At 36.6% G+C, this 26283-nt stretch overlaps 1 protein-coding gene and 1 pseudogene across 5 annotated transcripts in view; both read left to right on the top strand.

The window, feature by feature from the left end:
• LOC138166320 (FYVE, RhoGEF and PH domain-containing protein 3 pseudogene) overlaps window positions 1-4501 on the top strand; it is a 5556-nt pseudogene extending 1055 nt beyond the window's left edge.
• Window positions 1-26283, top strand: part of CCDC91 (coiled-coil domain containing 91) — a 662757-nt gene that overhangs the window by 356921 nt on the left and 279553 nt on the right. The gene's annotated exons all lie outside the window — the stretch shown is intronic.

Raw genomic sequence — 26283 nt, 5'->3', positions numbered from 1 at the left:
GCAGGGGCAGATGGCTATGGTGCATTTGGAAGACTTGACTCCAGAAATGGCATTGATAGCCATTCCTGTAGCGTGGCAGGAGAGACCTTTCCAGCTGAGGAAGGAGGAGAGCACAAGAAATACCCCACCCCAGGCCTCCTAACTGAGATAGAGCCTGAAGGAGAACGGAATGTGAGCTCACCTGGTGACACCCAGAAAGACATAGTCCAAGAGGCTGACAGTGATGTTGATGAGGGCAGCAGTGAGGAGCCAGAAACTGCAGATGTGCCAAAGGGAGAAGACCTAGATGTGGCCAAGTGTACTGAGCCACAGAAGTTATTCAACATTGCTAATGAATTCCTCCACACTGAAGAAGCCTATGTCAAAAGATTGCACTTACTGGACCAGGATTTTTGCACCAAGTTGGCAGAAGTTGGTATTCCATCTGAAGTAACAACTGGTATCTTCTCCAATATTTCTTCAATCTACTGTTTCCATGGGCAGTTTCTCTTACCAGAGCTGCAGACTCGGATTACTCAAGAATGGAGCACAAATCCAAGGATTGGGGATATCCTTCAGAAGCTAGCTCCATTACTGAAGATGTATGGTGAATATGTAAAGAACTTTGACAGAGCTATGGACTTGGTAAACACCTGGACCCAGAGATCATCTCTCTTTGAAGATGTTGTTCAGAGTATCCAGAAACAGGAGGTTTGTGGGAACCTGATATTAACAGCATCACATGCTAGAGCCAGTACAGAGAATCCCTCGCTATTAGATGTTGCTCAAGGATTATTTGAAGAAGCTTCCTGGGGAGTCTCCAGACAGAAAAGATGCAGAAAAAATCCTTGGAACTCATCTCCACAGGAGCAAATCACTCAAATGCAGCTATTTGAAAGATGGAAAAGATGCACAAGCTCTTGGAGGTGTATGAGCATTTAGGAGGAGAAGAAGATATCGTTAATCCTGCAAATGAACTTATTAAAGAAGGCCATATTCAGAAGCTATCTGCAAAGAATGGCACTGCTCAAAATAGGTACTTGTTCCTGTTTAATAGTATGCTGTTATATTGTGTGCCCAAACTGAGACTCAGAAGTTCAGCGTTTGTGAGAAATGGACGTAGCTGGCTTGCAGGTACAGGAAATTGCCAAGCCAAATGCAACACATACTTTTACAGTAACAGGAAAAAAAGAGGTCATTGGACCTGCAAACAAGGACAGAAGAGGAAAAGAAAGAATGGATTGAGGTCATTCTTGCCACGATTGAAAAGCACAAGCAGAAAAGTGAGAAGTGAGACATTCAGAGCTTTCAACAGCTCTTTCACCCAGGAGGAGGATGTCCCAGACTCACCTATGGCCAGCACGAGCTTTGTGGAGTCCATGGCAGGGGCAGATGGCTATGGTGCATTTGGAAGACTTGACTCCAGAAAATCTTCTAAAAATAGAAGAGACAAAGAGAAGCAAACTTGCAAAAGCTGCAACGAAACTTTTAATTCAATTACGAAAAGACAGCACCACTGCAAACAGTGTGGGGCTGTGATTTGTGGGAAGTACTGAGAATTCAAGGCAGACAATAGTTGTCAGAGTCGTTTTTGCAAAGAGTGTTTCCTTATGCAGAAAACAGTGCCAAATAGTCCTGTCTCTGAGGCTGGTGGAGAACAAAGGAAGAAGTTGGAGAAGCAAAATATTACTACACCTGAAAACAGCCTGTTCTGTAGCCACCTCCAGCTAATGGACAAAGGGAAGGTTTTCTGCAAGCTGTGGGTGACCATACCAAAAGCAGAACCTCTGGTGCTGTACTTACAAGGAGGCCAGGATGGGCGAAGCCCCTGGACAATCCCCCTTCCTGGCTATGAAGTGACTCTGCCTGGACCTGCCAAGAAGCTAGAAGCGAAGTACACCCTGAAACTCTCACAGTCCCACCAGATTCTGTATCTCAGCATAGAGGATGAGGAGCTCCAGCGGAGGTGGATGGAAGTTCTCACTAGAGCTGCCAGAGGAGAAATGGACGATCCTAGTGCCAGTGTTGGGAATCCCCAGGGGTCCTGAAAAGCCAGGGCCCCTCCTGGGGATGGCCACCCAACGTCTTTGGTCCTAGAACTTGGACATGGGTAGTTTGGTGGGTCTGCAGAGGAATGCCTGCTGTGGATCCTTTGTTCCTGTAAAAAGTGACCACTTCAGGTGGGCAAAACACCCAATGACCCTATTAAGTCAGACCCAGGCTTCAGGGCCAATGAGCATGCCCATAAGTGTGTGTACACATATGTGCATGTGTACATGATGTGTGTGTGCCCATACCTGAGCACTGCAGACCAGAGCTGGACAGAAGACAGGGTAGTAACAGAAGAGATCTTGGGCCACTGATACCAGCCTGGTTTTGTTTTACATTTGTATCCATCTATTCCAAACCTTTTGGTGTTTCTAGATATTTATCCCCCCTCCCCAACCTGGCACATAGACTCCCATTGCCTCAAGACTGGAGACTCACATACCCCTAGGGAAGGATGAGTAAAGTAGGGTAGAGATCCCCCATACATCCCATCCTCCTGAGCCTGGCAGATGCTGCCCTGTGTGGGTCTGTAGGGTGGGCATGCACTTGGCAGGCAGGGCAATGTGGCATGTTACTTTGTAAATTAATAGTCTTAGTTAATGATGGTGTTTGGTGATGCTGACCTCAGAAAGAGGATAAGAAGGAAAATGTTCATTTGTATCCAGAGTTTGTCCTGGATTGGCTCAAAATCCTTGCTGACTCAGACTGAGCACCCCGTAGGATTCTCCCTGCTGTTTGATGCAGAGTGGAATGTTAGTCATTAACTAACCAATATTTGAGTGCTAGGCCATGCCAAGGCTTGGCTTCTCCTCTATTTTGGTCAGTCTGGGTTTCCTTATAAAGCAGTCTTTGGGAAGTATCCTTATCCATTAAGCTGTTTGTCTTTACTGTATGGAGATAACCCTTTGGGAAAATGCTGTAGGGAATGACCTCAGATCATAGCTATAGCCTTCCAGGTCCTCACTGTGGGCCTGCTCCCCACCACCACCTGCCTCATGTCCCCTAGCAAACACTATAGGTAAGGGGAGACCTTTGTAGTTCTACTTAGGACATTGCTGATCTTTTGTACTCATAGGAAGGTGACTTGATCGGTTGTTTGATTAATTTTCCAGTAGTCTGGGATTTATTTATAATTTGTAAATAATGTTTATACCTTCTGCCAGAAGTTTAAAATACTGAGGTTAATGATTTAGGATAAAGGATTTAGTGTGTAGAGTGACAGAACGTTTGTATGAATTTATTTGCCCTTCTTGTTAACTGGCATTTGTTTTGTTCCCAAAGGGAAGTACTTGTCTATTTAAATAAATGCCCTGCAGCCAGAAAAAAAACAACAATGTTTACCAGTAACAATATCAGAACAATTATGATGTACCTAAATTTAAACTTCAAACCAAAATCAAGTAATTACCAATCTGGTGTTCTTAATTTAATAATTTCCAAATTGCTTTGCACAGAAAATCATTCATCACATAACCATTGACACAAACCTCACACCTAAGAAAGTTTTCACTTAAGGTTGACAAACATAATAATTATAAAATAAACCTTCAAATATGGGAATTTCCCAAAACTAATTTGGTGTAAAAATGCTCCTAATAGAAATTTTCCAAGACATTGTATATTCTCATACATCCAAGTTAACATATATATATATATATATCCTTAGATGACTCAACAGCTTCAGAATAGTAATAAGAAAATTGTTTTTAACATCAGAGTTCATAATTTTTCCAAATTACATAATTTAGAGATGTACAATGTCCCAAATGTTATGTATTTAAAACTTGTTTCTATCTCATTGCTCATGTTAGGTAAATTCATTCCAAACCACTTTACACAGGAAATAAATTATAACGCCCTAACTTTAAACCACTGTATACATTTTCATAATAGCCAATTTTTTTTTTAAAGCAATCGGGGTTAAGTAATTTGCTCAAGATTACATGGCCAGCTATTTCTGGGTGTGGTGCTAAGCATCTGATCCCAGATTTGATCCCCAGGTCATCCCACCACTGGAGCCAGTGGATGAGCCACCTGGCTGCCCCTAAGCAACTGGGGTTAAGTAACTTGCTCAAGGTTACATGGCCAGGTATTTCTGGGTGGGTGCTAAGTGTCTGAGCCTGGGATTCAATCCCCAGGTCATCCTAACACTGGAGCTGGTGCTCTTATTTGTTGTGCTACCTGGCCACCCCCATAGCCAAAATTGTAAATGAAATATCAGCTTTATCATTGCCTGTTTGTAACCCAAATATAAGTTTTAAATTAACAAATTTTATAACATAAAAACCCAATACACATGCAATACAAAATTCAGATTAAAAAAAATAGCTGTAATACCATTCTTACTTCAAAAACGTTTCTGAAGTTCACTTAGTTAAATAGACTTTTAAAAACACAATACAGTCTCAGAAAGATGGCAACAAAATAACAGTGAATATCAAATAACATCAAATGATTTATACAATAATTAGTGTTATCAATTTTGGCATAGATTCAAAGTTAGAGAGATACCAACATTTCCCAGTCATTATATTTTACAATCACCATACAATTCTGATGTGTTTCACAAACACTATTAATTTTCCTTTTACAAATTCAAGGAACAAATCAAACTGAGATAGCAAAGGAAACTTCCTTTTAAGCAATCCCAATATCCTGAAAAACTTCTGTTTTTTAAGCAATCCTAGTATCCTATTTCCAATTTCTTAATGATTAATTCTCAGAACTTGCGAATATATTTTATTTGTCTCTTTCTAACTTTCATTATAATTTCAGGCTGACCAGAAATATAAAGAAATTGTAAACTTCCCAAATTAAAAAATTTCAAAATATTACAAAGACAAGGAGAATTTTGGTGGACCTTTTTGAAAGTGAGAGCTTTGAGTATGCCAGTCTCAAAGCTCCAGACTTAATTGGCCTTAATTGGTCAGCCAGGAGATCTAGGCTGCCTGCTTCTTTGATTGGAGGGGAGGGATTCCCAAAGAGGGGTCCACCTCCCCACCTCCCCCAATGCCCCACAAGAAGGTGAAGGACCAGCACGGAGTGAAAGGTTTTTCTCCAGTAGAGCAAGGAGCCCCTCTCCCACCCTGAGTTTTTTTGAAGACCTCTGGAGAGTTTCCATCTGGGGGAAGGCCCTGCCCCACCTCTGAAGTCTTGGAGAGAAATTTCCCAACTGCCCAATTTCCTCCCGAGGGAGGGGCTATGCAGGTCCCAACCCCACCTCCATTTCCACTTCAGTGGGCAGAGAACTCCTTCAGCCAGCTTCTTCCTCCTCCCCACACCACCCCCCCACAAACAGTGGCTGAGGTCTAGGGACGGGGGAGGGGGGAGCTTCACCTAATGTTGCCTGAGCCAGCAGCAAGCAGCTCAGGTTGGGGGTCGGTCAGTCCTGGGACTGAACCGGGAGCCAGGCTGTCCAGCCCCTCCCCCCCCCAGCCCCTGCCAGGTGGCTGCCCCAGCCAAGCTCAATAGAGCTAATTAGGAATAGATAGGGCACATAGAAAGACAAACAAATTCCAATAATACCAGCTGGAGCCATTTACAAGCAAGATCTAATCATCCTGAGGTTTCTTGGAGACTGAAATACCTCCCTGAGCTCCTTAGGCTATGTCTAGCCCTCAAATCTGACCAGAACAGATTCACCCCTATTTTGAGGTCCTGAATACATGAAAGGTCAAATGAGTCAGTTGAAGCCGGGAGGCAGGTGCAATCTTTCCCTCCTGGGAGACCTGGGGCCCTGGAAATTCATCAGGGGCTAGCCCCCTAGGAATCTGGGTGAGCAGATGCCTACCCCCCCCAGGCCGAGAGCTCTTCCTATTCAGCAAAATCTTGCTGGCTCCCCACGCAATGGCCAGTACTACATCCTCCCCACCCCTCCCCGTTTCTTTTCTCTCTTTCTTCAAAGGGAAGACAAGGAGAGAGTTGGAAGTCCAACAGTTTCTCTGGCTATTTTTTTTTTACCACAGAAGTTGTTAGTTACAGACAGACAAACAGAAAGGCAAGCACACAAACACAACAGATAAAAAACCACTCACATTTGGAGGCTGACACAGAGATCTGGGTCGAAAGAGCCGAAATATGATATGATCGATGTCAGAGGATGGTCTGGACTTTCTCAGCCTTAAGTTATGAGCTCTGAGAAAATTTCAGATGCTGGCTGCTCAAGGAAGTCAAAGCTGAGGGGCCTAAATCCCCTGAGGCCAAGCGAGGATCTTGGGTCTTGGACAGCAATACAGAATGCTGTCAAATCTCTCTAGGGCCTCCAAATACTGTACCTTGATTAATGCAAGCAAGACCCAAGTAATAATTTTAGAATGGACCTTTTATTAAAATGCCATGTTGGTTGATCAGGCCACATGGTGGGCTGAGCAGGTACTACCACATGACCCAGGTACAGCAGTAGCAGTACCAGCAGCCAGCAACAGCCTTTATATACTTTCAAAAGAATCTTCTGCTAAAAACTAGATTATAACTAAAATATAAATTCAGGTTCCATTCTTGTATGATATGCTTTGAAGTATAAGGCCATATATTGGTAATAATTTCAATATAGGTAAATGCCTACACAATTGTAGGTTCATAGCAGCTGGGCTTCTTTCGATCAAAGTTAGAACCAGTTTGTGTTTTTTTTTTTTTCATTTTTCAAATGCTTTATTAATTTCTAATTTACATCATTAATTTCTGCCAGATTTTGGGTTACAGATTTTCTCCCCATTTTTCCTCTACTCACCACTCCAAAATAGCAGTCCCACAGGATAGCCCCTCCGCCAATCTGCTCTCTCCCATATCTTCTCCCATATCCCCTTAGACTTTTCCAGTAGGGCATGGTGGATCTCTATGCCCCAGTGCCTGTATATCTTCTTTCACAATTACATGTAAGATAGTATTAATAATAGTGTGTATATATATATATATATACACATATATATATGTGTGTGTGTGTGTGTGTATAATTTTAAATATTTGATTTTAAAACATTGAATTTCAGATGCATTCCCTTCCTGCATTGTCATCCCCCCCTTACTGGGAAAATAAGCAGTTCAGTATAGATTGTACAGGTGTAGCTAATGCAAAACATTAACAGTATAGATATATTGTAAAAGGCTGACTATAGTTTGCTCCCTCCTATCCCTCCACCCACTTGTTCTATTCTCTACTTTGATCCTGTCCCTTTTCAAAAGTGAGTGCTTCCTCCCTTCCATCATCCCCCCTCTCATCCCCTTCCCCCCTACTCTTCTGTAGGATGAGATACCCTATTTAGTGTATATGACATTCCCTCCCTGAGCCAGATTCAATGAGAATAAGGTTGACCCATTCCCTTTTCCCTGCCTATTCTTCCCTTCCATTGTAACCATTTTCCCATGCCTCTTTTGTATGAGATAGTTTACCCCATTCTGTCTCTCTCCATCTCCTCTAATTATATTCCTCTCTTACCTCTTAATTTCCCCTCTTAAGTATCATCCCTTCCTATTAAATTTGTCCTGTGCTCTCTATCCATGTATACCTGTAAATATATATATACACACATTCACATATGTATTCATACGCCCATATACCTTCTGATATAGACATAGACACACACACAAACACACACACATATATATGTATATATACACATACATACATACATACTTCCTTCAAATATTTTCATCCTGAGAAAAGTTTCATCAGTTACAATTATCGTTTTCCCATGTAGGAATTTTAATAGTTCAACTTTGATAAGTGGCTTATGATTTCTTTTCCCTGTTTACCTTCTCAAGTTTCTCTTGCTTCTTGCATCTGAATGTCAAATTGTCTGTTCAACTCTGGTTGTTTCATTAAAAATGCTTGAAAGTCCTCTATTCCACTGAATGACCATATTTTCCCCTGGAACATGATACTCAGTTTTTCTGGGTAGGTGATTCTGTGTTTTAATCCCAGCTCTTTTGAACTCTGGAATATCATATTCCAGGCCATTGATCCCTCAGTGTAGAAGCTGCCAGATCCTGTGTTATTCTGATTGTGTTTCCACAGTATTCAAATTGTTTCTTCCTGGCTGTTTGTAATATTCTCTCCTTGATCTGGGAAGTCCAGAACCTGGCTATAATATTCCTAGGAGTTTTCTTTTAGGGATCTTTTTCAGGAGGTGATTGGTGGATTCTTTCAACCTCTATTTTACCTTCTGGTTCTAAAATATCTGGGCAATTTTCTTTGAGAATTTCTTGGAGGATGATTTCTAAGTTCTTTCTTTGATCATGGCTTTCAGGTAGTCCAATAATTTTAAATTATCTCTCCTGGATCTATTTTCCAAGTCAGTGGTTTTTCTGATGAGATAGTTCATGTTACCTTCTGTTCTTTCATTTTTTTTGGATCTGTTTACATCATCTTCTTCATCTTGATTTCTCTTAAAATCACTAGCTTCCCTTTGGTCCATTCTAAATCTGAGGGCATGATTCTCCTCATTGAGCTTATGAGATTATTTTTCCATCTGGCAAATTCAACTTTTTAGGTTATTCTTCTCCTCATTGCCTTTTGGAGCCTCTTTTGCCAATTCAGTTAGTGTGTTTTTTAAGGTGTGATTTTCCTCAGTCAGGCTGTTGACTCTCATTTCATAATTTTCTTGCATCGTTCTCATTTCTCTTTCCAATTTTTCCTCCACTTCTCTTATCTGCTTCTTAAGGTGCTCTATGGCCTGTAACCAGCTTGTATTTTCCTTTGAAGCTTTTGGTGCAGGAGTTCTGACTTCATTGTCTTCCACCTGTTCCATGCTTTGATCATTTTGTCCCCAAAATAGGAGCCTAATGTTGGAATCTTCTATCTGCGTTGTTTCCTTTGCCTGCTCATGTCGCCCCTCAGTCACTTGACCCCTGGGCTGTTTGCCACAGTAGGAATCTGCCATCAGACAGGGGAGCTTTCGTCCCAAATGCTGGGGTTTTCTCAGCTGCCAGAGGTATTAGTTGGGTGCCCTCTCTGAGGCTTCCACATGCTCTGGAAAGCTGGTCATGCACCCCAGGACCTCCACCCTAGACTGCAATCCAGATCCAAGCAGGTTAAAGCAAGAGTGATTACCCCTCCGACTGGTTGCTTGTTCCCCCTACAGTCTCCAGGCCAGGAGTGGAAGCAGCAACATGGCAACAGCATGGTGTCTCAACGGCTTCTCGCCCTGGGGGAAAAGGCCGACATACTCCCCACTACTGGTCCCAAAGTCTAGCATGCACTGACCTCTCACTTTGTCCTTCGCATCTATGTGTTGAAAAATCTGGAAATAGCCACAGCTGCTGGTTATCTGGAGTCACTCCTGCTGGCAGCTGGTCACACCGGCCCTGGGGCTAAAACCTCTGACTCATGCTGGCTTGGGCTCAGGTCCAAGAGCACTGCACTGGCCGCTTGCTGCTGGCCTACCAGGCTGTTCTCAACAGGAGGTTAGCTTCTCTGTGTCATTTAGTGGGTTGTGCAGCTCCAAAGTTTGTTCAGAGTCCCTTTTCACATGGTTTGGGGAAGGTGGAAGCTGGAGCTGTGCAGTGGTCCTGCTTCTACTCTGCCATCTTGACTCTGCCCCAAACGAGCCACCAGTTCGTAATTATTGAATTAAATTTTTTAGACCAAGCTAAGCAGTAGTATTTATTCTGTTGTGACTTTCAGATAAAATATTTAGGGCTAATTTATTATTGTTCCCCAACTGCCTCAAAAAGAATTATCTTAATCTCAAGCATACATATTTATCTTGATATGTATTAGCAATGTCATGTTTTATTTACCAAAGAAAGATATTTCTCCAACTTATAACATAGTTAAAATTTTCAAAAATCTATTTTTAAAATCTATTAAAAACAAAATAGCCAGTACCACAAAGTCATCACTGATTTTTTGTTGCCTTTCATGTCTTTATCTTCTTAGACAGTTAGTAATCAAGTAATCCATAAACAAAGTTAATTTAGTTTTTTCAAGTTAAATTAGCTCCATTGAATCATTTTCTCTGAAATTATTGTCAAATACATACAAATGAAATAACCAGTTTTGCCAGGCTTTAAAAAATGCCATTCTTAGGGAAAACAAATTAGCCTTTCATCATAATACTCTTCATTACAAGATGAACTTTATTAATTAACCCTATCTTGATCCCAATTTGAAACTGTTTCGTTGTGGAAGCACCAAAAACTTCTCATCCTAAGACATTCTTCTGTCTAATGAACTTATAACCACTGTCTAGGGCACCACTTTCCTTCCTATCTCCTCATTTTACAACCTAGATGTCATTTTCTATCACTCATATCCAATCTGTTGCCGAATGTCAATTTTACCTTTTTACCACTCTTACACACTCCCCCTTCACTTCTGTGATATTGACACTACACTGATATAAACCTGCTTCTCCACATGCCAGGATAATCACAAATAGCATTCTGTTTGTTCTGTCTACCACAAGTCTCTCCCCACTCTAGTCTGTCCTCCACTCAGCTATCAAAGTGATTTTTCCTAAATGCAGGGCTAACGAAGTCACTGCTTGTCTGCAGTACCTACCCCCTTCCCCCAGTAAATTCCATTGGCACCTTATCACCTCGAGGATTAAATATGAAATCCTCTGTTTGGTGTTCAAAGGTCTTCATAACCTAGGCCTATCTTGTTTCACTTTTCTAGTCACTTCCTTTCCCCCTTGTACTCTTTGATCTAGTGACATTAGATTCTTTATTATTCCTTGAATATATCTATCTCTGAACTGTGGGTATTTCCATGCCTGTACCTCATTCATTGAATGTTTTCCTTATTAATTTCTGCCTCGTAGCTTTCCTGCCTTCATTGATAGTACCAGCATAAATCATACCTTCCACAGGAAACTTTTCTCAATCCTTCCCTCTGTGTTTCCTATATGTAGCTTCCTATATGTACCTAGTTGTTAGCATCACATTTCCTTTATTGGATTGTCAGCTCCTGGAGAGAAGTGACTGCATTTTAGCTTTCTTTTTATGTCTGGTGTTTAGCACTGTGACTGACACATATTAGGTACTTAGTAAATATATACTGAGTACTGTTTTAGGTGACCCCATGCCATGGATCCTGCTGACAGCATTCAAGCAAGACTTAAAATATAAGGATACTGTACCAAGCTATTTCTTGCTAAAATATGAAATGGGTAGTATTTGGGAGTGGGGGCAGTAGGGTTATTGGGGAGGGAATGTGGCTGTTTGTTTAATTTCAGAAAGGGAATAAGGTTTACATTTTCTGTTTCCATGGCACTAGACCCTAGAGTTATGAAGCAGAAATAGAGTTCTTTGGGTTGATTGGCTGGTTTAGTTGATATAATTTCTTATATGTTTTGTCTAACTCTGGATGGTAGAATTAGATGATTCAGTTTAAGCGTGAGAACTGTTCCCCTCTGCTTTTACTTTGATTTACCACAAAGCTCTGTTAAAAAGTGATTTTAGAATTTTAGTTAAAGAATTGCTATTACAAAGATTTTCCATTTCCATAACTCTTTTTAAGAAGAGAAAGTTTTCCTTTTTTTACCCTAACTATATAATTGATGTGTTGTGATCTTCCCTTTGAAACATAGATTCACATTTTAAGTCTTTTTTTCCCTTCTCCAATTTTGGTCACTAAACTATTCTTTCAAGTGAAATTAAAGGTTATTCTTCTTTGTGAACTTCATTTGGTGAGCTCTTATTTAGGAAATGACTTTTCAGTTTGTTTATTTCATTTTCATTTACCTCTTCCTGTCAACAGTCTTCTTATGGTGGCAAAAAAAAGTCATGAGTAAGGTATATTTTCATTTAGAGAAATGATTTCACTTTTAGTGATATTTAAGTATAAAGTCCTTTTGTTTTCATTTTCAATTTTAAGTTTTTGTATCATTTCTTGAATGAATAAAATACTTTAATTCTGATCATGATGACAAATCAAATTGATTAAAGAAATTTATTTTCCCTCTTAAATTGCATTGTGGAGCAGAATTTTTTCATGACTAAGTCAAGCATATTATTTTAAGTATTTTCTTTTTTTTTTTTGAGGGCCATTGTGTTAAGTAACTTGCCCAAGGTCACATGGCTAGTTTTTTGTGTTAAATGTCTTCAGGCTGGATTTGAACTCAGGTCCTCCTGACTCCAGGGCTGGCGCTTTATTCACTGCGCCACCTAGCCACCCCTATTTTAAGTATTTTCTTATTAATATTAGTATAGGGATCTCATTATAGGTACACAAAGTAAAAGCAATAGACTTCATAAGCCCTAAATAAAACAAGTACATAGCATTTGGCTGTTCAGAGGAAAAACAGATTAATTATAACCGGGGTTGTTAGATGAAATAGGATCAATGAATAATTAGCTAAAAAGATAGGTTTGACCTGGTAATTGAAAAGAAGAGTGAAATTGTTTTAAGAGGGAAGAGGCTGGAAACAAACATTTGTTAATTATTTACTATGGGTTAGGTATTGTTATAAGCATAGGGGATACAAATATAAACAATAAAAGAAAGTATCTGTCCACAATGATCTTTCACTTGAATGATAACACTAGCTAACTGGGGAAGAGAGGCAGTTAGATGACACAGTGGATGGAGTGCTGGCCTGGAGCCAGGAAAACTCTTAATGAATTCAAATCAGGCCTCAGACATATACTAGCTGTGTGATCCTGGGCAAATTTCTTGACTTTGTTTGCCTTAGTTCCTTATCTGCAAGATGAACTGGAAAAGAAAATGGCAAGCCACTCTAGTATATTTGCCAAGAAAACCCCAAAATGGTGTCATGAAGAGTCAGACACAACCGGAGTGATTGAACAAAAATTGGGGAAAAGAAAAAATAAAAGGGAGCTCAAAAAGGAGAAGGCAGGAGACACCCATATAGGGGGTTGGTGGTGAAATGATGAGAGTCATAAGTATACCTGGTATAGTAGTAAGCCATGGCTAGTCTAACTAAGCCTGTCTCCAGAATAAAGGACAGAACTCGTCAATGGAAGAAGGAGATCATTCTAAGATGAGAAGGCAGTCTTAATGGTAAAGTCTGGAGAGTCAGGAGCACAGACTGGAGCAGAGTATTTTGGTGAGAATAATTATTCTAGAAAGAGCAAATAGCATCATGAACAAAATATGGTGGTAGGAAAGTACCTATCATGCTGGGAAAAAAAGAAGTAGACCTCTTTGGTTGGAGAATGGAATGCAGGAAAGAGCAGTATGAGACAGAATGCTGTTCTTTCATTTTCATATAAGTTAACAGAGTGACATTGTAGCAAAACAAAACAAAACAGTGCTAGTCTAGGTTGCTTGAAGACATAGTGTCTGGAATGAGGAAAGTGATAGTTCTGATCTACTCTTCTCTGTTTTCTGTGTGCAACATTTTAGGAAGATTTTGACAAGCTAGGATACATCCACAAAAAGATGACCAAGATAGTGAGATCAGAGCCTTTATCTTAAGAAGACTGATTAAAAGGACTGAGGACATTTAACCTGAAAAAAAAAAAAAAGATTTAGTGGGGACATGGCTGCTGACTTCAAGTATTTGAATTTATATGGTGCTTTAAAATTTGCAAAGTACTTTCCTTACTTTAGCTCATTTGATTCTTAAAACTCTATGAAAAAGTTATGAAAGAGTGCTTGGGCTTGTCCTACTTGACCTTAAAGGCCAACATTATTAGCAAAGGGGGTTAAAGTTACAGAGGCAACAAATTTAGGCTTGATATAAAGAAAAAAATTAACTAGAACAGTCCAAAAGTTGAATAGACTAACTTTGGAGGGACTTTTCCATCACTGGCAGAATCAGACACTGGATGAGCACTTGGCAGTATTGTGAATGGGATTTCTATTCCTGTCCTTGTGGCATAGTTCCAAATTGCTTTCCAGAATGGTTGGATGAGTTCACAACTCTTCCAACAGTGCATTTTATCAGTCCCAATTTTCCCATGTTTTCTCCAGTATTTATCATTTTCCTTTTTTTGGCATATTAGCCAATCTTATAGGTGTAAGGTGGTACTTCAGAGTTCTTTTAATGTGCATTTCTCTAATAAAGAACAATTTAGAACATTTTTACATGATTAAAGATAGTTTTGATTTCCTTATCTGAAAATTACCTATTCATATCCTTTGATAAATTATCAATTGGGGAATGGCATGTATTCTTATAAATTTGACTGAGTTCTATATATTTGAAAAATAAATCAGAGACACTTGCTGTAAAGATTGTTCCCGGCTTTCTGTTTTCCTTCTGATCTTGGTTATATTGATCTTGTTTGTGCAAAATGTTTTTAATTAATTTAATTTAATGTTTTAATATTAATTAATTTAATCAAATTTATCCATTTTATACCTCATAGTGCTTTCTATCTCTTGTTTGGTCAAAAATTCTTTCCTTCTCCTTTGATATGACAGATAAACAATTTCTTGCTCTCCTAATTTGCTTATGTAGGCCAATAATACTTAAATTTTCTTCCTGTCTTCACGCCACACCCAACTGCCACATGGAGAAGGCAAGCAGTTCAGTATAGATTATATAGTATTATATAGTATAGGTGTAGTCATGCAAAATGTTCCCACACACACAAAAAAAAAAACCCTTAAGAGAAATAAAGTTAAAAAAGTACACTTCAAAATGTTTTCAGACATGATCAATTTTTTTTGGAGGACAGATAGCATTTTTCATCATTAAGCCCTTCATAATTGTTTTGGATCATTGTTTTGCTGAAAATAGCTAAGTCATTCACAGTTGACCATCATACCATATTGCTGTCATTTTGTAAACAGTACATTTCACTTTGTCTCAGCTCATGTAAATCATTGCACATTTTTCTGAGAGCATCCTGCTCATCATTTCTTATGGGAGAATAGGATTTTATTATTATCACATACCACAGTTTGTTCAGCCATTCAGCAAATGAGGTGCATCCCCTCAACGTCCAATTTTATCTCCACAACAGAGTTGCTACACATATTTTTGTACATATAGGTCCTTTTCCTTTTTGTTTTTTTAAAAATATTTTGGGGATACAGACCTATTGTCCATGCATGGTTTTATAGTCCTTTGGGCATAGTTCTAAATTCCTCTACAGAATGACTGAATCAGTTCACAACTCTGTCAACAATGTATTTAATATCTCATTTTCCCCACATCCCCGCCACCATTTGTCATTTTCCTTCTGTCCTATTAGTCAATCAGTAAGTATCAGTTAGTACCTCTGAATTGTTTTAATTTGCATTTTTCCAATCAAGAGTGAGAACAGTTTTTCATGTGGCTATAAGTGGCTTTTAATTACTTTATCTGAAAAAGGTTCCTGTCTTTTGATTTTTTTTTCAACTGGGGGATGGATCTTATTTTGATACTTTATCTCAGAGAACATATAGAGATATGTTTGAGAAATGAGGCCTTTATCAGAAAAATGTGCTTCAAATTTCTTTTCATAGTTACTATTGCTAACTGTATTTCTCTCCATCCTATCCCCCCATTTTTTTCTCTCTCTCCTTTCAGCCTATCCCTCCTCAAAGGTGTTTTGCTTCTGACTTCCCCCTCCTCCAATCTGTGCTCCTTTCTTATATCATCAACGCTTCTCTTATACCATTATTTCCCTCCTGCTTTCTTGTAGGGTAAGATAGATTTCTGTACCCAATTGAGTGTGTTCCCTCTTTAAGCCAGTTCTGAGGAGAGTAAGGTTCACTCACTCCCCTTCAGCTCCCCCATCAAAACTATAAAAAATTATTTAAATAAAAGCAGATTTAAATAATTGAAGAATTATTAGTCATTCATAATGGAGTTCTATTACTATAATATATCAAACAATAAATGTCAGTTACAATATAAAGTTTATAATTATCACATAAAACCTAATATGTCCCTTCATTACTGATTGTGCTTGCTTTTGATTTTAAATAGATAGTATTTTACATTATATAGAAAAATGTTTATTCCTTTGTTTTCTTTTTAAAAAAATATTGATTTACTTTTAGTTTATAAGATTCAGTTCTACAATCCCTTGAGTTTCAAATTTTCTCCCCCCTTTCCTCCATGGTGGCATGCAATCAGATATAAGATCTACAAATAGCTTCATATTAAACATTAGTCAGGTTGTAAAGAAGGATTATAACCAATGGAATGAACAATGAGAAAGAGGAAACAAAACAAAAACAAAAAATTAGAGAGAGCAAGTAGTTTTGCTTCAGTATGCATTCAGACTCCATAGTTCTTTCTCTGGATATGGATATCTCTTTCTGTCATGAGTCTTTTGGAGTTGTCTTATAACCTTGCATTGCTGAGAGGAGCCCGACCTATCAGTTAGTCGTCACATAAACATTGTGTCTGTAATTGTGTACAAATTTCTCCTGGTTTTGCTCTTCTCACTCAACATCAGTTTATATGAGTTTCTTCAGGTAAATATGAAGTCCATCTGCTCCTCATTTCTCATAGCAGAATAGTATTCCATTACATTCATATACCACAACTTGTTTAGCCATTCCCCAATTGATGGGCATCCCCTTGATTTCCAGTTCTTTGCCACCATAAAAAGAGCTGCTATAAATATTTTTGTACATACAGGTCCATTTCCCACTTCTATGATCTCTTTGGGATACAACCCTAGAAATGGTATTGCTAGGTCAAAGGGTATGTACTTACTCATAACCCTTTGGGCTATCAGATTGCTCGCCACAATGGTTTAATGAGTTTACAACTCCACCAAAAATGCATTAGTGTTCCAACTTTTCCACATCCTCTCCAGCAATTATCATTTTCCTCTTTTGTCATCTTAGCCAATATGACAGGTGAGATGTGGTAGCTAAGAGTTATTTTGATTTGCATTTCTGTTATCAATAGTGATTTAGAACATTTTTTCATAATCTTATAGATGTTTTTAATTTTTTCCTGTGAAAATTGCCTGTACATATCCTTTGAGCATTTATCAATTGTATTCTTATAGATTTGACTCAATCCTCTGTATATTTTAGAAATGATGCCTTTATCAGAGACACTGGTTGTAAAATTTATTTCCCAATTTTACACTTCGCTCTCAATTGTGGTTACATTGGCTTTATTTGTACAGAGACTTTTCAATTCAATATAATCAAAATTATCCATTTTGCATTTCATGATGCTCTCTAACACTTGTTGGGTCACAAAATCTTCCCTTCTCCATAAATCTGACAGGTAAACTATTTCTTGCTCTCCCAGATTGCTTACAATATCAGCCTTTATACCCAGATCATGTACCCATTTAGACATGATTTTTGTATATGGTATAAGATCTTGGTCTATGTTCAGTTTCTGCCATATATATTCCAGTTTTCCTAGCAATTTCTATCAAATACTGAGTTCTTATCCCCAAAACTGGGGTCTTTGGTTTATCAAACAGTAGATTACCACAGTCATTGACTACTATATTCCTATGTTTTCCAATTTTTAAATTTTTTTTAATTAATTTACTTGTTTCCTTTTAGTTTACAGGATTCAATTCCACAATTCCTTGAATTTCACATTTTGTCTCCCTCCCCTCCCGCCCCCCATGGCGGCTTATAGTCAAGTATAGGATCTGTAAATACTTTCACATTATACATTAGTCAGGTTATAAGGACAGATTGTACCAGCTGGAATGAAAAATGGTAAAGAGGACATAAAACCAAATAAGAGAACGAAAAAGATCAGGTATTTTGCTTCGACCTTGATATGAACTTAGTTCTTTCTCTGGATGCACATTTTTTCTCTCCATCATGAGTCTTTTGGGATTGACTTATATCACTGCATTGCTGAGAAGAGTCCAGTCTATCAAAGTTGGTCATCACACATACGTTGTGTCTGTAATTGTGTACAAATTTTTCCTGGTTCTACTCTTCTCACTCAGCATCAGTTCTTTTAAGCCTCTCCAGGTAAATATGAAGACTGCCTGCTCCTCATTTCTTATAGCACAATAGTATTCCATAACATGCATATACCACAATTTGTTCAGCCATTCCTCAATTGATGGGCACCCCCTTAATTTCCAATTCTTTGCCACCACAAAAAGAGCTGCTATAAACATTTTTGTACATATGGGTCTTTCTCCCATTTCTATGATCTCTTTGGGATATAACCCTAGGAGTGGTATTCCTGGATCAAAGGGTATGAAAGTATTTATAGCCCTTTGGGCATAATTCCAGATTGCTCTCCAGAAAGGCTGGATAGGTTCACAACTCCACCAGCAATGCATTAGTGTTCCAATTTGCCCACATCCTCTCCAGCATTTGTCATTTTCCTGTTTTGTCATCTTAGACAATCTGACTGGTGAGATGTGGTACCTCAGAGTTGTTTTGATTTGCATTTCTCTAATCAATAGTGAATTAGAGCATTTCTTCATGTGCTTATAGATAGCTTTAATTTCTTTCTCTGAAAATTGCCTGTTCATATCCTTTGACCATTTATCAATTGGGGAATGACTTGTATTCTTATAAATTTGACTCAATTCTCTGTATATTTTAGAAATGATTCCTTTGTCAGAGACATAGGTTGTAAAGATTCTTTCCCAATTTCCCACCTCCCTCTTAATCTTGGTTACATTGGCTTTGTTTGTACAGAAACTTTTCAATTTCATGTAGTCAAAATTATCCATTTTACATTTTATAATGTTCTCTAATTCTTGTTTAGTCATAAAGTCTTTCCCTCTCCACAAGTCTGATAGGTAAACTATTCCTTGTTTTAGGAGACTGCTTACAGTATCACCCTTTATACCTAGATCATGAACCCATTTAGACTTGATTTTGGTATGTGGTGTTAGATAATGGTCTGTGCCCAGTTTCTGCCATACTATATTCCAGTTTTCCCAGCAGTTTTTGTCAAATAGTGAATTCTTATCCCAAAAACCAGGGTCTGGAGGTTTATCAAACAATACATTACTATAGTCATTGACTTCTGAATCTCGTGTGCCTAATCTATTCAATTGATCTGTTTTCTAATTTTTTAAAGAGATATGTATTGTATTTTTTTAAAAAAAAACTTTGTATCTAATGAAAAGTCATATGATTTTTATTTTTTCAAAATGAATTTGGATATCAGTGTTTATAATTTTGTTAATATTGAACCAGTACTTCTTTCCTAGTGTAATTCTAGCCTTTCATCTTTGTGATATATTGCTGCAATCTCCTTGCTGTTTTGTTGTTGTTGTTTTTACATTGCAGTAAATTCATTTAAAATTTTCTTTAAAATGTGACTCTGTTGTGTCTGTCAACTGTTTTAGGTATCAAGACCATTTTTGTGTCATGGGAGGAATATAGTAATGTTCCTTCTTTACTATTTTTTCAGATATTTTAAGCAGTTTTGGAATTAACTCTCCTTTAACCATTTGATAAAATTAATTTGTAAATCCATCTTGTCCTGGGATTGTTAAATTATTAGTTCATTCATGCATTTATGGCTTATTCTGTTTATTTTTCCAAGATAAGTTTATTTATTCTATTTACAGTTTTGTTAATCTGGGCAATTAATATTTTAGTAAATATTTATCTATTTAATTTATACTTTCCATTTGTCATATAGATTAGAAAATAGCTTATAAGTGCTTTTATCTTATCTTCATTTGTTTTAAATTCGTCTTTTATATTTTTGATACTTTTTTCTTTATTTTAAAATATCATGTTAGTTGGTTGATTTTATTGGTTTTTATTATTTTTTAAACCTTTAATTTCATTTATTGATTGACCAGAACCCTATTACTTTTTGTCAACTGTCTCACCTGTCCCCTGTAGCTACGGTGGGCATACTAAACTGTGCTCTTGGCAAGCTTCTATCCCAGTGTTTGAAGAGGTCTCTTTGTTTAAGTTGCCCTAGACTTCGGATAATGACTCACTGTGAGTTTTATTAACGTTTCTGATAAGAATTTGATCTGCCACATTTTTTTTGTGTTGTTGTGGAGGACATGTGCTGGCTAAACTGGGCAAAAATGCTCATTCTTACTTTTCCATCTTCACTCCACTTCTACCTGCAATGTATTTTACTATAAAAAACTGGTTAAGATTTGGAAATTCTGTTTGCCCCTAATTTCTATTCTTTTCAAGATTTTCCTTGTCATTCTAAATCTTTTATTTATCCAAATGAACTTTATTATTATTTTATCAAGTTCTGCCCCTTTGATAGTTTTATAGGTATAGTATTAAAGCTGTGAATTAATTTTAGTTACAGTATTATTTTATTATAGGCCATTTATGAGCACTGAATTTTATTTCCTGAAGGAACACCTTGTAATTGAATTTATGAGAATTTTGTATCTTTTATTAGATTGATCATCAAATCTTTTATGTATTATATAGATGTCTTGAATGGAATTTCTTTTGTTATTATCATATAGAAATGCTTTTTATGTTTGTGAGTTTCTTTTGTAGCCTATGACTTTACTAAAGTTATTAATTCTCCCAATTATTGTCTTTGCTGCTTTCTTAGAATTTTCTAAGCAAAGTACCATGTTATCACATACGAGGATAGTTTTATTTCCTCTTTATCTGTTGTTAACTTTTAATTTTTTCTCTTGTCTTCTTACTATGCTAGAATTTGCAGAATTGCATCTAATAATAGTAGGGATAGTGAGCATCCTTGCTTTACTCCTGAATTTATAGGGAAAGCTTCTAGTGTATATACATTTTCATACGTGCTTACTTTTGATTTTAGATAAATATTTTTATAATATTTATAAATTTTTCTATATCCACATTTTGTAGGGTATTGTACTATGCGAGAGTTTTTTGTATCAATAGATTTTGTGATTTCAGATGTTTTAATTTCAGTGTTATTATATTATGTTAATTGTTTTCCTAATGTATAATTATCCTCATATCAATAAACTTTGGTTATAATGAATGATGTGTTTCATGAATTGCTGAAATTCGTTTGATAGGGTTTTATTTAAAATGTTTGTATTGATGTTCATTAATGATATTGGTCTAAATTTCTTTGTTACTTTATCTGTCCATATTTTAAGCATTAAAAATAGCTTCACCTTATAAAAGGAATTTGATGCAGTATTTTCTTTTTCAATATTTTTCTTTGTGTACTGTTGGTAGTAATTGTTCTCCAAAAGTTTCAAATCCTTATTCCATGACAACCTAGACCATCTTCCCACCTTCCCCCAGTAGTTTTTATCCTTCAATGATTCTACATCTATAATCTCTTCATTACATTTCTAAGTTCCCTTCTGAACTTCTACTTGTGGAAGTCCTCATTTCCAGATATCATGCTCTCTTCAAACCCATATCAGCATATGACACCTCAGACTACCTTTCCACTTTTCTGTCTTAACTTAGTTACCTTTTTCTGCTTTACCCCTCTTTATAAGCTCCATTTCTACCCTCTTTCTCATTCATGATCATTTTCTTTCCCATCTGCAATGCAATTACCTCTCTTAGTTAAAGCCTGCCCATTCTTTTAGATCATGGTTACCCATGTGATCTCTTTTCTCCTGAGGTCACATACTATCTGTGGAAGGATAGGATAGCATTTCCTCAGAAATAAGTCTCTCTGAATACCAGATCACTCCAGGTTATGTTCACTGTAAACTGCCATATTTCATTGCATAATATCTCTTTCCCTTTGTGTGAGTGTTCTTTAGTGGTATTCCCTCCCACAATTGAATTAAGATTTTGCTTTTTTTTCCTCTCCTTTCAATCCTTTTCTTTACACTTCATCCATTTTCTATTGTCTTTCTTCTTGAGAGGTAACAGTAGTTATTTTTCCTTAATTGTTTGCCATTGACTTTAGTAGAGTGAATCATAAATTTCCCTTTGTCTTCTTCCACATTACTTGTAGCAAATAATAGCCAAATGATTTAAGTAGTTGGTAAGTTCTAATCATGTAATTTCAAAATATCCTAATAATTTTTTTAGATTAAAAAACTAAGTCCTGAACCAAACCCTGGAAACACCAAAATAGGAAGAATTTTATGCACAAATCATCTGTTTTGCATTAATTATCTGTGTTTGTCTACTAAACCAGAAGTTGTAGACTTCTTTACAGAAAAGAGGAAAATACATTTTGCAGAATTTGAAAAAGCTGAAGATAAAAACTGTTTGCATTTATTACTATGTTTTAATATGGAAACATTTACTTCAAGGAAGTTGACTTTATATGAAAAGTTCAAGTAAGATAGAGTTGCTGCAACAGTTAGCAAATAAACACACACACATACATACATATATATGCATGTCCATATGGTTGTCATATACAATTACTCTTTGCAGAATATTTAGTAATACCTTCTTTATTTTTGCTGTCTTTATATTCTCAAGCCATGAAACCTCATCCCAGGTTCTCTCCCCAAAAGTCATCTGAGTGAAGAGCTTGACCCCTTATTTCTGGTCACATAGAGATATTAGAGTCTTACTAAATATTAGGCTAATATCCTATGTTAAAATAAAGTCTGAGCTTTTGAGAATATTGGAATCAACAGCCAATCTCTGTCTCTTTACTCTTGATTTATAAATCTTCATTATCAATTACTGTACTTTTTATCTATATAAGGAAAGATCTAGATGCTTTTCATTACCATAATGTTATTCCACAAGCTATTAATTTTATGATACAATGTTGATAATTGCCATGGAGTATTCTCTGCAGGACCAGATAAGAATATACCCCTTATCTGAAAGTACCTGAAAATACTATCAATACCTTTTTCTCTTCATCCAAGACCTTATAAACTGACCTATGTCCTTGGTGTATTCTTTTGTTTATCTGTTATAACTGCAAGTTTTTTTTTTCCTGAGTGGTATTTTTTTCCCAATAACATGTAAAGATACTTTTCACAGTTCATTTTTGTAAAATACTGAGATCCAAAATTTTTTTCTTCCCTCCCTTTCCATACCACGCTCAAAGAAAGCAAGCAAACTGATATAGTTTATACATATACAGTCATGTAAAACCTATTTCCACATTAGTCATTTGTGAAAGAAGAATCAAAACAGTTGGGAAAAGCCACATGAAAGAAAAAAAAAACAAAAACAAAAAAGGTGAAAATAGTGTGCTTCAATCTGTATTTAGACTCCATAGCTCTTTCTTCACATGTGGTTAGCATTTTCTAGCATGAGTCTTTTGGAATTTTCTTGGATATTATTGCTGAGAAGAAATAAATCTATCATAGTAAATAATAGCACAGTGTTTCTGTTAATGTGTACAATGTTCCGGTTTTGTCAATTTCACTTAACGTCAGTTTATGTAAGGCTTTCCAAATTTTTCCAGAATTTGTCTGCTTATCATTTCTTATGGAACAATAGGATTCCATTTTATTCATATACCAAAACTCATTCAGCCATTCCCCAGTTGAGGATCTCCGAACTTGAAAACTTGATCCCTCAGTTTCCAAGTCTTCACCACCATAAAAGAGCTGCTATAGATATTTTTGTACATGTGGGTCCTTTTCCCTTTTTTATGCTTTCTTTTTGATGCTAGATCAAAGGTACGCACACTTTTGTAGCCCTTTGGGCACAGTTCCAAATTGCTCTTCAACATGGTTGAATTAGTTCACCAACTCCACTAATAGGGCATTAGTGTTCCTATTTTCCCATGTCTTCTCCAACATTTATCATTTTCCTTTTCTTTCATGTTAGCCAATCTGATAGGTGTGAGATGGTATCTCAGAGTTGTTTTAATTTGCATTTCTGTAATGAATAATTATTTAGAGCATTTCTTTATATGTTTATAGATAGCTTTAATTTCTTCTTCTGAACACTGCTTATTCACATCCTTTGAACATTTATCAATTATGGAATGACCTCTATTCTTATAAATTTGACTCTTTTCTCTACACATTTTAGAAAGGAGATCTTTATTAGAATCATTGCTTCTGATGGAAATTTTTTCCCATCTTTCTGCTTCTCTTCTAATCTTGGTTGCATTGGTTTTGTTTCTGTAAAAACTTTTTAAATTTAATGTTATAAAAATTATCCAATTGCATTTCATAATGTTCTCCATCTCTTGCTTGGTCATAAATTCTTTCCTTCTCCATAGATTTGACAGGTAAGCTATTCCTTACTCTCATAATTTGTTCATAATTTGTGTACAAATCATGTAACCATTTCAACTTTATCTTGGTAGAGGTGCGATATATTGGTTTATGCTTAGTTTCTGCCATAAGTTTTTCCAGTTTTCTCAGCAATTTTTGTCAAATAGTGAATTTTTATCTTAGGATCTGGAGTCTGGATTTATCAAGCAGTAGATTACTATAGGCATTGACTACTGTGTCTTGTGTACCTACTCTATTCCACTAATCCATCACACTATTTCTTAGTCTGTACCAAATACTGGTGATTGCTGCTTTATGATACAATTTTAGATCTAGTACATCTGGGCAACCTTCCTTTGCATTTTTTTTCATTAATTCCCTTGATATTCTTGACCTTTTGTTCATCAAGATGAATTTTGTTATCATTTCTCCTATACTATAAAATATATTTTTGATATTTTGATTTGTATGTCACTAAATAAGTAAATTAGTTTAGGAAGAATTGTCATTGTCATTATATTAGCTTGGTTTACCCATGAGCAATTGATGTATTTCCTGTTGTTTAGATCTGACTTGCTTATCTTTGTAGGTAGAGCCCCAGCAATTTTATATTGTCTACACTTATTTTAAATGAAATTTCTATCTCTTTCTTCTGGGGTTTGTTGTTAATATATAGAAATGCTATGATTGATGTGGGTTTATTTTATATCCCACAACTTTGGTAAAGTTGCTTTTTATTTCAAGTAATTTTTCACTTGATTCTCTAGGATTCTCTAAGTATACAATCTGGAAAGAGTAGTAGTTTTATTTCCTCATTGCCTATTCAATTTCTTTTTCTTCTCCTATTGCTAATGCTAACATTTCTAGTACAATATTTAATAAAAATGATGATACAATGGACAATTTTTTATTACCCCTGATCTTATAGAAAATGCTTGCAGCTTATTCCCATTACAAATGATGCTTCATGATGGATTTAGATAGATATGATTTTAGGAAAACTCTATTTCTATGCTTTCTTATATTTTTATTTATTTATTTATTGCATTTTGGAAGGCAATTGGGGTTAAGTAACTTGCCCAAGGTCACACAGCTAGTGTGTGTGTGTGTGTGTGTGTGTGTGTGTGTGTGTGTGTGTGTGTGGTTGCTAAGTGTCTGAGGCCAGAACCGAACTCAGGTCCCGCTGACTCCGAGGAGGTGCTTTACGCACTGTGCCACCTAGCCGCCCTGCTTTCTTATATTTTTAATATGAAGAGGTGTTCTATTTTGTCAAAAGCTTTTTCAGCATCCACTGAGATAATATGTTTTCTGTTAGTTTTGTTATCAATGTGGTCAATTATGTTGATAGTTTTTCTAATATTGAACCAGCCCTGCATTCTTGGTATAAATCCTAGTGGGTCATAGTATATTATCTTAGTAATCAATTTATGTAATCTCTCAGATAATATTTTGTTTAAAATTTTTGCATCAATATTCATTGGGGAAATTGGTCTCTTATTTTCTTTCTGTGTTTTGGATCTTCGTGGTTTAGGTATCAGATTTTTAGCTGCTCCTAAATGGTTTTACTTTTAAAATTCATATCATACTCAAGTTTACCCACAATCTTTCTTATGAACCAACCAATTATTAATAAGAATCTTAGTATACATTTTACATTTACACACATAAAAGAAATTGGTCTGTCCTTATTGAATCCCTTGTAATCAGTCTTTGGTATTTACCGTATGTTTCTCTCTGCTCTTGTATAGCAAATCTTCTATTGAGTTTAGGATTTTGTTCTTGTATTTCTTTAACAAAGTATTGAAAGTCTGACAGTTGATCAAGTGTCCATTTTTTTCCACTAATGATTATGCTTAACTTTGCCGGGTATGATATTTTTGGCCAGAGTCTTGTGGCTATACTAGTTCTTTTGCTCTTTGATATATAGTGTTCCAAGATCTGCAGTCCTTTAATATCTCTGCTATTAGGACTTGTGTGATTCTAATTGTGACACCATCATATTTAAATGTTTTATTCTCTTTTTGTCTTTTTTTGGAGGGGGGGGAGGTAGGGCAATTGGGGTTAAGTGACCTCCCCAAGGCCACATGGCTAGTAAGTGTTTAGTGTCTGAGACCAGATTTGAACTCAGGTCCTCCTGACTCCAGGACTGGTGGTCTATTCATTGTGCCACCTAACTGCCCCTAAATGTTTTATTCTTGTTGCTTTTAATATTTTATCCTTGATCTGATGGTTTCAGAATTTTAGTATAATATCCCCATGAGTTTTCTTCATAAGTTTTCTTTGAAGTGCATAAGTGTTAAGAGTTTTCTTTTAAGTGGTAATCAATGGATTTTTCTAATGCTTCAGGACAATTAAA

The sequence above is a fragment of the Petaurus breviceps genome, unplaced genomic scaffold (assembly GCF_028583685.1).
Source record: "Petaurus breviceps papuanus isolate PSGF00001 unplaced genomic scaffold, PetGlider_PUasm1.0 221, whole genome shotgun sequence".
Taxonomy (NCBI): domain Eukaryota; kingdom Metazoa; phylum Chordata; class Mammalia; order Diprotodontia; family Petauridae; genus Petaurus; species Petaurus breviceps.
The sequence above is the reverse complement of the archived record's forward strand: the minus strand, read 5'-3'. Positions and strand labels throughout refer to the sequence as shown.